Source organism: Eucalyptus grandis, chromosome 10 (genome assembly GCF_016545825.1).
Source record: "Eucalyptus grandis isolate ANBG69807.140 chromosome 10, ASM1654582v1, whole genome shotgun sequence".
NCBI lineage: Eukaryota > Viridiplantae > Streptophyta > Magnoliopsida > Myrtales > Myrtaceae > Eucalyptus > Eucalyptus grandis.
The window spans coordinates 5,438,113-5,449,006 of record NC_052621.1 but is presented as its reverse complement, the minus strand read 5'-3'; the positions used below and the strand labels follow the sequence as shown (position 1 = coordinate 5,449,006).

General features: G+C 41.5%; 1 non-coding gene and 1 pseudogene across 1 annotated transcript; both read left to right on the top strand.

Annotated features, from left to right (window-relative positions):
* The first annotated feature begins 6,778 nt into the window (after positions 1-6,778).
* Positions 6,779-8,533, top strand: LOC104423437. The gene is made up of 4 exons (XR_005546961.1): positions 6,779-7,830; positions 8,061-8,180; positions 8,294-8,417; positions 8,484-8,533. It is a non-coding gene; the product is annotated as an uncharacterized LOC104423437 (transcript).
* An 8-nt stretch (positions 8,534-8,541) lies between these two features.
* On the top strand, positions 8,542-10,002 carry LOC108955468 (annotated as a pseudogene).
* The last annotated feature ends 892 nt before the right edge of the window (positions 10,003-10,894 follow it).

Sequence of the window (10,894 nt, the reverse complement as noted above, 5' to 3'; positions counted from 1 at the left end):
CTTATATACTTGACTATGACCTGACTCGACATATCATATGGTGCGAGACTCGCCGTTCATGCATAGTCCTAAGTTGTCTCACTTAAATGCTGCTTTGAAGGTCGTGAAATATTTGAAGAAGTGTCCAGACTAGGGATTCTTTTATCCAGAGATTGCAAAGCATGGAAATGTTAGCATACTTGTGATGCGATTATGCGACCTGTCCTATGAGTCGACGATCCATTACGAGGTTTTTTGTATTAAACTTGGAAATTCTCTTCTTTCATGGAAAACCAAGAAGCAGGCTACTGTATCATTATCTTCAGCCGAAGCAGAGTATCGAGCTATGTCAAAGACTACTTGTGAGATCATATGGATACGGGGACTACTTGGGGATCTTGGGATAAAATTGAAGGGTCCGACTAAGTTGTTCTGTGACAACGATGCCGCACTCAAACTTGCAGCAAATCCTATAGTTCATGAAAGATCAAAGCATATAGAAGTGGATTGTCATTTCACTCGAGACAAGGTTCAAGAAGGAGTAATCGAGACCAGAGGAATTGGAACGGAAGAGCAACCAGCTGATATTTTCACCAAACCTCTATGTCAAAGACAGCATGCATATCTACTAAGCAAGCTAGGTGTCTTGGATATCTACCAGCCACCAGCTTGAGGGGGAGTGTTGGAAGATATGCATCAATCTAGAAGATGGTGATTCACTCGGATTCTTGACCAATTTGGTCTGTACTTAAATTAGCTAGAAATCTTAGATTGAGAATAGATATTGATTTGTAAAATTTTCTTTGCCTTTATTATTTCATTTCTGTATTATAATTACAGAAGAATTGTACATCAGAATATACATTGAATACACGAAATTCACAAATCTCTCTAGTCTTCTTCATCTTCTTTCAAAAGGCAACTTGGATCGGGTCATTGCTTGGTCCGAACATGAAGTGCAGTGCACGAAGGCCAGATAGACCAACATGTCTCCCACCGTGTTTCACAATTTGCTATTTACAAATCTTGACGAGAGAGAGAGAGAGAGAGAGAGAGACGTACACTGGAAGAACCTACGAGGTAGAAATGTCGAGCGGGTTTTACATGCCGTTCGCCTTCTCGGTTCCTTCCTTCGCGGACATAAGATGATGCCATGTGGTGTGGGGATCGAAGGAACCAAAGCCCACTTCCAAAAGTAAGTCAACCCACTTGTGCATGCACGGACCTTCAAAACCAAAAAGACGTACACTGGAAGAACCTACGAGGTAGAAATGTCGAGCGGGTTTTTACATGCCGTTCGCCTTCTCGGTTCCTTCCTTCGCGGACATAAGATGATGCCATGTGGGGATCGAAGGAACGTAAAGCCCACTTCCAAAAGTAAGTCAACCCACTTGTGCATGCACGGACCTTCAAAACCAAAAAGCGGCGGTTCCAGCTCCTGCCTGCTTCCGCGGTTTTCATACGAGCAGTTTCTCGCCTCTTGCCTTGGTAGCGACAGATATTACCGTCCAACTACTCGTTTCTTCCACCATAAAACGGCGACTTTGGGAAATATATCCCCAAATTTCAGCTTTAAAATTTCTTTTTCGGCACGTCATTTGTCATCAGACAGACGAGTTTTCTATTAAATTCGTTTAATTTCAAAATATCCCGTTTACCCGTTTGGCCTCCGTACCTTCAAGAAGTACTTACTAAGAGCCCGATTTGAGATACTACAGTATAAAACTCAAGAGTTTAAAGCTAAAGATAGAGGTGGTAGTAAAAATATGATATGGAAAACAAATGGGTCCACCGTAAATATGATGCAAAATTGAATACTAGCCAAATTATTTTATAAACTGATTTGGTAGACCGATCTCACTCCAAGATTACTTATGATTTACACGAGAATATGCCCAAAAGTGCAAGATTAAGTCTTGTCAATACAACGCCTTTTTTCCCCCCAAGAAGAAAATCCTATTTGGATTTGTTCTCGCCAACGTCATACCATGGTGATTCCCTTTTCACTTAGGTAGAAAACGCACGAGCGAGAATACACGTTTTCACTACATTTTGCTCGCGGCGACATTCTCTCCCGTCTCGCCTTTCACACCAGGAGTAAAAGGGTTAAGAAGCCGCGAATGTTCTCGGACGTAGCGAAAATTTTGTTTGACCCTTTATTATAAAGCATATCGTCGATCCAGTTTCTTCCTCCATCACATCCTTCTTCACTACTCTTAGGCAACGGAGAAGTTTTCTCCCGATGGCTACCTCTGCCATCACCGCCGCCGCCCCCACCTCCTCCTCCAAATCCTTCAGAATCGTCTCCCGTACGATGCAGTCACTGGTCCTCCTCATTGTCTCGATTGGCACGGTCATCACCGTCGCGTGGCTCGTCCTAAACCCCCGCCCTCCCGCATTCCGGTCATTTCCTCCAAATCTTTAATTGATATGCATACAATCAGATCAAATCATAATCTCCAAGGAGAATATTGCATATCTTCTAACAGAGGTTGACCCAGCCGAGAGAGAGAGAGAGAGAGAGAGAGAGACGTACATTAGAAGAAACTCCGAGGTAGAAATGTCGAGCGGATGGAGAGGGCGATCGACAACGACATGCAAGAATATCGAGCGCGAGGCACGCGGTTTGCCTTCTCGGCTCCTTCCTTCGCGGACATGCAACGACGCCCCGTGTGGGATCGAAGGATCAAGGAACGTAAAGCCCACTCCAAAAAGGTAGTCAACCCACGTGCGCATGCACGGACCTTCGAAACTGAAATCCGGCGGTCCCAGCTCCTACTTTTGACTTTGTCGTTCAAACGAATAGGGAGCCGCAATCTAACTTCAAGATCTCACGATAACTTCTAATTTGCCTTCATTACACCGGTGAAATTTGTTGTAAAAATAAATACTCCCCGTCGCTCAACACAACCTAGAAGCCACGTTTGAGATACTGAAGTATGACGCTCGGGAGCCTAAAGCTAAAATTGAAGTGGTCGTAAAAATATGCTTTGGAGAACAAATGGGTTCGCAACAAATACGGCACAAAATCGAATTCTAACCAAATCATTTTAGAAACTGGTTTGGTACACCAATTTGGTACCCGTGGGATTACTAATAGTATAAGGCGGTGCATGTCTGCGTTTCTGTCTTTTATAGCATGTGCCCCAAAATACAAGATTTAAGTCTCGTCAATGCGATGTCTTTGTCCCCGAGAAGAGCAAACCCATTTGGATTTATTCTCGTATACGGCGATTTTCCTTTTTCACTTGGGTAGAAAACGCACGAGTTCGAGCACAAGTTGTTTCCTCTGCAGTTGCTTGCGACGACTTTCTCTCCCCCAAAAGTACAAGTTTTAGAGGCCACGGATCTTTTTGAGACGCGGCTTTGAGAAAAAAATCTTGTTTACCCTTATTATAAAAGCATGTCGTCGATCCAATTTCTTCCCTCCATCTCCTCCTTCTTCAGCACTCTTCAGGCACCAGAGAAGTTTTCTCCCAATGGCAACCACCACCACCACCACCACCACCACCTCCTCTGCCGCCACGCTACCGCCACCCCCTCCACCTCCTCCAGATCCTACAGAACCGTCTTCCGTATAATGCAGTCACTGGTCCTCCTTGTTGTCTTGATCAGCAATCATCGCCATTGCATGGCTCGTCCTGAACCCTTGCGCTCCCACGTTCCGGCTCGACTCTCTCTCCCTCTCCGGCCTCCCCAATACCTCCGACACCTCATGCCCTCCTCTGAAACTTCACGTCGGGATCGAGCTTACTGCCACCAACCCTAACAAGAAACTCGAGTGGTCATCCAAGACGTCACTCTCTGGTTTGCACTAGTTCATCACAAGTGCCAGCTCCCTCTCTCAAGCCACAACCACACATCATCGTCGGAGCATCACATCAGCAAGAGGGGCCGAGGAGTCCTGACCTTCCAGGTGGAAACAGGCCCGAGGCCTTGCTGCAGAACGAGGAGGAAGAGGCCGTTTCAGTTCACTGTGTGCGAGGAACTGAGGAAAGGGTTAGCACTGATGTCGGTGAGGATGCAGGTTAGTGTCAAGTTCATGCATGCGTATTGGCCGAGCAAGCGCAAGTTGGTGGAGGTCAAATGCGATGATTTGAGCATCGGGCTTTCTTCATCGAGACGCATCGGGGAGTTAAAAGATGGAGGGAAGGATTGCCCGGTTCACTTCGCTTAATCAGCAGAAAATTAACGGGGAGCCCCAGACTTTTCATTAATACTCTCGGGTGTTCCAATGACCAATCTCCTCATGATCATCATTTCCTTGTCTCCGAAGAACGTTAGTAATAGTGGATGCATGGATCATGTAGTTCTTCATTCATTTTTTGAATGGATGGAGTTTCTCTTCTTGTAGTAGCAGTTGCTTCTGCAGCTAGTAGCTCATCGTGTAACTTTTAGAAAGTAGTCGATCAAATGAAGTTCATTTGAAATTATTATGCATTGCAATAAGCAAGCTCAACTTCGCGATCATGCTTCAGCTGCGTTTCCAATCATTAGCTGATGATCTTCTTCCTTTTAGCTATCTAGTGCCCGTTGAGAGAGAGAGAGAGAGAGAGAGAGAGAGATACGCACATTGGTAGAAATTAAGGCAGAAAAGTCGCGAAATGCAAAAAGTCAATCAATTATCAAACCATCTCTTATTCCTTCTTTGTCGTGAATGCGAAGGTCAAAGGAAAGCTCAGGAACTAACGACAACAACTTCTGCGCTGACTGCTGTGCCGACTTCTGCGCCAAAAACAATCAGCTTACTTAGGTTGACTTTAAACCCATCATGTCTGATGAAAACCAGCCTTTTCTTTTCTTATTCTTTTTTTTTTTTTGGGTGTGGCTTGGCTCGGTTTACTTTAACGTGTAACTAAGGATTACCAGGATTTATATTAACATTCGAATCGCTCAAAACAATGTTGTTTTGCCTTTTTGTTGAGTCAGCATTTCGGCAAGCCACATAGACGAAAATAATAAAAATTGTCACGTAGATTTCCAATGGAGTTGTCGGGAGATGACACTTCAGTATCACTTTCCTAACTGTTGACACTTAAGTCCATTCGTTCCAAGTTTTAGCACTTTGGTTATACTTCTCCACTTTTCTACTATGTCGATGATAGTGAAAATAGACTTGATCCAATGATTTGGTCATTATCTAATTTTCACTTAAAGATTTTGGCTAAAACAGGGCTTTTTGTTGTTTTAGAAAATGTTCTTCAAGCCAATAGAAGAATAATATATGAATATCATGTACAAACATGTATTCATAACATTTTTCTTTGATCTGTGGTGCTTGATTATGAAAAGTAAAAAAAAAAAAAAAAAAAACAATTCCCTGATTTCAGTATTTCCTTCAGAGTATAATTCTTATTATAAAAGGTTTTAGAACATAAAGTTTCAGGATTAGTGTTTTGATTGTCTAGCATTTGAGAATATGTTGGTGAATTATTCGAAAATCAGGGATTTCCAAATTCTGATAATTTCATACTTGTTTTTGGGGATAAATAGATCTCGAAATTCTAAATCTATTATCAAGACCTTTAATACCACCATTAGCTTTAGGATTATTATAAGTACTACCTCAATAATTATTTTCAGATTAGAGGAAGTACTGCTATTATGGGCTTATTTTCACTATTAGTCCTTTTCTGGGCCAATAGTATTACTTGTTGGCCCGCATGACTTAAAACATATGACTTATGTTTTAAGAATTATATGAACCCGAAGCATATAAAAAGAGAAAATTGAGATACTTGTGTCGAAGTTCTCTTTTTCGTTTTGTAACTCCATATGTTTAGTAGAAGACTAAAGTCAATTAAATTTGAATCGGACAAAATAATGGCCAAAAGAAGGATAGGAACGAGGGTGACTTAGACTTTAACGACTTCCTGCGTCCTTTCCTTTTTTTCTTCTTCCATAATTATCGGATTTTGTTTTTATTTTTCCTAAAAGCTATTGGATTACGTGGTAGCGTGAATGCAATCGGACAAAAGCTGTCCACCCGTTTCGACCAAAAAAAAAGCTGTCCACCCGTTGGCCTAGTGGCTACTCTTATCAGTTCGTGTACCAATCCAAATATTACTATTAATTACCAAAAACTTGACAACTGGGTCAAGATAATATTTTCTTTTTGAAGGAAACAAAACGTAGGTATGTTTCAAATGTCGTCTCCCACATTTTCAATAGGTTAAAATAATCGTTGAGCATATTTTATCTGGATATTTTTTTTTTCAAAATAATGAAATAAGAAACAAAAATACATTAAAAACTACGAAGATTTTTTTATGCTCGTCAGGTGCCCATTGAATCCAAATAATCGGTAGCAATTATTATTCGTTAAAAGAGAAAAAAGGTAGTTGATATTCATAGAAGTTATTTTAAAAAAATCTCGAGTCATTTAGATTTGGTACGTAACGACTACGGGAAGGTTGGAGACCGATCTAGGAACATTTGCGTGATGGATCTACTTGCTTGACCCAACTCAATCCAATCAGGAGCTCCTAGGACTTGCTCTCCACCAAACAGAGGTATCTGTCTCCTCTATTTATCTAGTCATTTACTTCATCTCTGGATCAAACGAGAGGGTCTGCAATGGTAGTTCCTCCTATCTTCAGCTTCTTCTGCATTTCCATCGTCGTTCTATCACTGTTGCGCATGTCCAGCGCCACAGACATCCTGAGTTCAGTTCAATCTATTAGAAAGGAGAGACATTAGTTTCCTCAGGGCGAAAATTTGAGCTTGGTTTCTTCTCAACCGGAAGCTCAAACAACAGTTTCCTGGGGATATGGCTCGTGGCGATTCCTGAAATGGTTGTTTGGGTTGCTAATAGGAACAGTCCGCTCACTGATTCAAATGGTACTCTGGAAATAAGCTATGAAGGTGAACTTGTTCTTTTAAATCAATCAAAGAGTGTCGTTTGGTCGACAAATTCAACCAAGGTTCTTGGAAACCCAGTTGCACATCTCCTAGATTCTGGAAACCTTGTTCTTAGGGAACATAATAGTTTAGATTCCACTGACTACTCATGGCAGAGCTTTGATTACCCATCAGACACGATTTTGGTTGGTATGATATTGGGATGGAACTTTAGAACCGGTTTGGAACATTATGTGACTTCTCGGAGAAGCGCAGACGATCCTTCCCTTGGAGACTATACAGGCAAATACAAAATCGATGGTTTACCTCAACTTGAAATAGTCTGCAATGGTTCCGTCAAAGTTTATCGATCTGCGCCATGGAATGGAGTTTACATCAACGATATGTCCAAGGTGTCGACTCCTGTTGCTAGATCCATCTTTGTTCACAATGAAACAGCTGCCTATTTTGCAATTGAAAATCTTATAGACGATATCACTATCAGAATCACATTAAGCCCCGATGGTGTTTCACAAGCTTTTTTACTGAAGAGTGGAAGCACGAAGTGGGATATGATTGAATCTCTCCCTTACGACCCTTGTGACAACTATGGATACTGCGGCGCTAATGGGGTGTGCCGAGTTAACCAAAGCCCAAGATGCCTCTGTTTGCAGGGTTTTATGCCCAAGTCGCAAGCAGAGTGGGACATGTTCAATCAGGCAAGAGGGTGCATAAGGAAAGTCCCATTGAATTGTTCTCGTGGAGAGGGTTTTACGAGACTTTCACAGGTTAAATTACCTGACCTGATAGATTTCCAGCTATTCAAGAATATGAGCCTTAAGGAGTGTAAGGTTGAGTGTCTAAAGAATTGTTCTTGCATGGCTTAAGCTAATTCGGATATTAGAGGACCAGGCTGCTTGTTGTGGTTTGGCAATCTCATTGATATTAGGGATATTAACGATGATGGTTCTCACCAATATCTCTTCCTACGGCTACCTGCTTCTGAATTAGGTAAATACTAATATTATTATCTGTATTAGCTAATTGGTTTAGCAATTGCTTTTTCTTCTTTGTTCCAATCTTTCATTATATCGGTGCGTCCTTTGTCATTGTCAGACTGAGCTAAAATTCTGTCTTACTACTATTCTAATCTCCAAGTTTCTCTAATGGAGATGGATTCATCATCTTACAGATGAACTCTATTTCTGAAATTAGTTACTTAACTTGCTCCTGTATGCTAGATTCATCGCGTAGTCTATCCAAGAAATTGGTGACTATCACTGTGGCTTCAGCCATTTCGGGATTGCTTATTGTGGGCACGGCATTAAGCATAATTTGGAAAAGAAGAATGAAAAGCCAAGGTAAGCTAAATACCTTTATCTTACTTCTTCTGGTCAAAGTCCAGATTGCTTTTTTTTTTTTTTTAAATATAGATTTTGGTATGGTTTGAGAAACGAATTTACATCTCCTGTAGGCTTGCCAAGTGGGATGGATGGCATTGACTTGCCATTATATGATTTTGCTACCGTTTCTGTTGTTCTAACCATTTCTCTCAAACAAACAAGCTAGGAGAAGGTGGCTTCGGTTCGGTCTATAAGGTAATGAGTTATAAATCAGTCGGTTCAAATAATTACAGAGGCGCACACTAAGTAGAATTCATGCAGGGAACTCTTTCCACAGGACAAGAAGTAGCAATAAAAAGGCTTTCAAAGTATTGGGACAAGGTCCTGATGAGTTTATGAATGAAGTCCTTCTAATCGCAAGACTTCAGCACCGGAATCTTGTTGGACTTGTTGGCTGCTGCATCGAGGGAGATGAAAGAATGTTAATTTATGAGTACATGCCAAACAAAAGCTTGGATTATTTCCTCTCTGGTCAGAACCTCTTGATCTTTCTCAGTTCCTTTTCACTCGAATCCTTGTGCTTTTATTTTTATCCATTGATACCTTCACCAAATAATACAACTAAACGCTAACAACTCGATTAATTTTTTGATGGGGGTTGAGTGTATGTAGATCATGACAGAAGCTCCTCTTTGGCATGGAAAAGGCGATTTGACATTGTTTTAGGTATCGCCCGAGGACTTCTCTATCTCCATCAGGATTCAAAACTACAAGTGATCCACAGAGACCTGAAAACAAGTAATATTTTGTTAGATGCTGACATCAATCCAAAGATTTCAGATTTTGGCCTAGCAAGGATCTTTCGAGGAGATGACACAGAGGCACAAACAAGAAGAATAGTTGGTACATAGTAAGTTTCTCATCTCGATCCATTCGAAGCATGCACTGTCCATAAGTATTTGGAGAAAATGTAGCTCAATTTGCTTGATACAGTGGCTACATGTCTCCGGAGTATGCCTTTGATGGAAAATTCTCTGTGAAGTCCGATGTTTTTGGCTTTGAGGTGCTTTTGTTAGAGATAATAAGTAGCAAAAGGAATAGAGGATTCCAGCATCCTGATCATCACCACAACCTTCTCGGGCATGTAAGTGGTAGAGCATTATTAAGACCCACCATTTCTTTTTTTGCTAATCAGGACCAGATGTTCTGTTTCTCTTAAAATCTCATCTCGTTCTTTCTATGTTCCCCAAGACACGTTTTCTTTTTTGATACATGGATAGTGGTTGATCATGAGTGGTTTAAATTTTTTAGGCATGGCTGCTATGGAGAGAAGGGAGGGCCATGGAACTCATTGATGAATCTGTATGTGCCTCTTTTGTTGAGTCTCAAGCAGAGAGATGCATTCAGGTAGGGCTATGTGTCCAAAAGTTTCTGAAAATAGGCCGGCAATGTCTAGTGTCGTCTTCATGTTGGCAAATGAAGGAGCAACCTTGCCACCGCCAAAAGAACCTGGTTTCTTCGTTGAGAGAAGTTCGGGTAGCTTGGATGCACATTTAGTTAGGGAAGAGCCCTTCACAGCCAACGTTGTTACGGTTACATTGCCTGAAGGTCGATAGGAATGCCATCAAGGATGTCTCTGCAGAATGAAGACCTGCTTTCTCGGGTACAAAGGACGGAAGAAGCATACGACATTGTAGAGTTGAATGACAAACTCTTGCCGTGGCTTTTCTTTAGACTTACGGAGCTGTAGCTAGTAATTGGTCGTGTAGCTTTTGGGAATTAATTAAACATATAACTTTGAATCCGAAATTACGTATTGGTACAAGTAACCTCAATATCATGGTCATGCTTCATTGGGAAAATTATCAAAAGAGTCATAAATCTATTACAGTTATGCCAATTCAATTTATCAAGTTAATTTTGGCTAACCGATGTTAACGTGGATGCTGGCCATGCAAAATCTTATAAACATTAATTAAAAGTCACATTTCATATGACACTTAGAGGTTTGAAGCTAAGAAATAGAAGATAGCCGTAAAGCGTACAATGAAAAAAATGGGTTAGTGACTACTATGAAGCATAATCAAACGCTGGCCATGTCATTCTGTAAATCGATTTAGTATACGGATTCTATAGCTCTCGGATTACTTCCCCAAGAAGAGAAATCCGACGGGAATTAGTCCTTTTCACTGTCTTCCGTACAATGTTTTCGCTTGTCCTCCTCGTCGTGTTGATCGGGGTAGTCATCGCTGTCACATGGCTCATTGTGAACCCTCGCCCTCCGCGTTCCGCTCAACTCCCTCTCCCCCTCTCTGGCCTTCACAACGCCTTCGACGCCTCATCCCCTCCTCCAAAACTCCACGTCCGAATCCAGCTCACCGCCACCAACCCCAACAAGAAACTCGACGTGCTCATCCAAGACGTCAACCTCTGCCTCGCACCAGTTCACCGCAAGTGCCAGTTCCCTCTCTCGAGCCACAACGACACATCGTCTTCGGAATATGACATCAGCAAGAGGGGTCGCCCAGTGGTTGTTAGAAATTAATTCACAAAATACACAAACTGTTTGTTGTAATCAGAACATGAAAGTAAAGAAGATGATAACGGCTATACAATATCCTTCTTTTTATGTAAACTTACAACTCTTTGAGAAGAATAAAATAAGATATCATTGAAAAATAACATAAAATTGGAGGTGAGGTACAGATAACCGAATCTTCTTAAGGCGATTA